Consider the following 2,500-nt stretch of genomic DNA (forward strand, 5'->3'; position numbering starts at 1 on the left):
TATATATATATATATATATATATATATATATATATATATATATATATATATATATATATATATATATATATATATATATATATATATATATATATATTCATATAAACACACACACACACACACATATATCTATCCATACACAAGCACATGGACACCCTCTCCAAACTCACTCCTTCCCCAACAACCTCCTTGAGTACACTGAGCCGGAAAATACCGAAGACGCTGACTCATTCCTTCCTCCTGACTGCATTTGTCTCGTCTGTCCCAAGACATCTGTCTTTCGTAAGAGGCAATGTCGGTCCACGCCTTAGTCTCGCCGGCGTTCATTTGCTCCGCTTTGTCTGCATTTGTCTTACTTCATTTGTTTTCTTTAAAAGGGAAATGGAATATTGGAAAAGAGATAGAAGGTTTTTTTTTTTTTTTTTTTTTTTTTTTTTTTTTTTTTTTAGGTGTATTCGGTTTTGTTACGGTTTAAGATATCATAATTGTTTATATCATTATTATTAACATCATTATTGTCACCATTTTCATTACTTCATTATTATTTTTTATTGCTTTCATTACTCTTATCATGATTGTGAATCTGATTATGATCATTGTTATTATTTTTTTTTCTATTATCATTATCATTATTGTTTCATTAATGTTGTTATTGTCTTTATCATCATCATTATTAGTGTTATTATTATAACTATTGCTATCACTATTGTTATCATCATTATCATCATTATCCTTATTTTCATTATTATCATTATCACTGTCATTATCTGCATTATCAACTCTAGCAATAGTAATGGAAGGTTATTGTAGTAGTGTAACAGAAGTAATAGTACTATTACATTGTACTATAGAAGAGCACTACTACCGATAATAATGACAATGAAAATGATAAGAGTAATAGCAATAACAAGAATAACAATCGAAAATTTAGGATTTTGTCAATTATAGTAATCCTTATGATATTGGTATCAGTTCTGTTAAGTACAATGATCATAATAATCATCAAATTGAATTCATGATGACAACCAAATATAATGATGATATTGATTGATATTACTGCTTATACTGTTACCAATTTGATTATCAAACGAGATATTATCATTAGCACTTTCGTCACCCTTATCACGATTGTCACCCCCCCCCCAAAAAAAAAAACGAAGCATTATGGGTAATAATACTCCATACCAAATAGAATAAAATAAAACAAATTATAAAATAAAATAAAATAAAATGAATAAAATAAAATAAAGCATGAGACAAAAAAAAAATAATAATAAATAAAATAAAATAAAATAAAATAAAATAACAAATAAAAAAATTAATAAATAAATAAAACCAGAATTACCCCCTACGTTCTTCCTCCCCCTTTCAACGTCCTCACATTCCTCCCAACAAATACTCACTATTTCCTCAATCCTCATCCTCTTATCTTTATCACATTCTTCTGCTTTTCTCATCCATCTGTGTCTCTCACCGTCTTATTCCTCTCCTATATCCTATCATTGTTTTGATATTTCTCTTATTCCCCTTCCTCCTAACGCTTTATGTTCTCACTCGCATCAAAAGTATCTTATTTCATCTGTTTCCATCCTTCTATATTTCCTTATCCCTGGTATCACATATTCATAATGTTACATTAAAGATACATTTTGCTAGATCCTTCACCCTCCTATTCGCATTATCTTTGTTCTTATCATCATTTCTATCTTTCTCTCAGGTTCTTCTGATGTTTCGTTTTTGAGACCATTCATTCTATCTTCTATATAATTCTCAAATTCTGGTTAGTCTTCTATTTATTTCTACTTAGAATATCAGATAATTCTCGTTTATTCCTTGTCTTTATTCAATATATTTCTATTTCCGATGTCTGATTATCCTGTTCTATTCCATGTCATTCTTCTAAATATTTTTATTTCCAGAATCTGATCATCTTTCTAGCTATTACTATTTCCAGAAAATGATTATTCTTCTATATTTTTATTTTTATTTCCAATGTCTGATAAATCTTCCCAATGCTATGTCCTCCTTCCAAGTATTTCTGTTTCCAGCGTCTGATTATCTTCGTTTTTTTCTATTTCTAACCTGCTATTATTATCCTTCTAGATATACATTTCTTACCTATTTCATGTCATCCTTCTACATATTTCTATTCCCAACGTCAGATCGACCCTCGTCCTTCCATATCCTCCTTCCATCCATTTTTCAATGTCTGATCATTCTTCTCTATTCCCTATCATCTTTCTCTATTCCCCATCACCCTTCTCTATCCCCTATCATCCTTCTCTATTCCCTATCATCCTTCTCTATTGCCTATCACCCTTCTCTATTCCCTATCATCCTTCTCTATTCCCTATCATCCTTCTCTATTCCCTATCATCTTTCTCTATTCCCCATCACCCTTCTCTATCCCCTATCATCCTTCTCTATTCCCTATCATCCTTCTCTATTCCCTATCACCCTTCTCTATTCCCCATCATCCTTCTCTATTCCCTATCACCCT

The 2,500-nt window shown here is 30.6% G+C and overlaps 1 pseudogene; it reads left to right on the top strand.

Annotated features, from left to right (window-relative positions):
- LOC138867557 (nephrin-like) overlaps nt 1-2,500 on the top strand; it is a 329,612-nt pseudogene that overhangs the window by 250,333 nt on the left and 76,779 nt on the right.

This window comes from Penaeus vannamei, chromosome 30 (genome assembly GCF_042767895.1).
Source record: "Penaeus vannamei isolate JL-2024 chromosome 30, ASM4276789v1, whole genome shotgun sequence".
Lineage (NCBI taxonomy): Eukaryota > Metazoa > Arthropoda > Malacostraca > Decapoda > Penaeidae > Penaeus > Penaeus vannamei.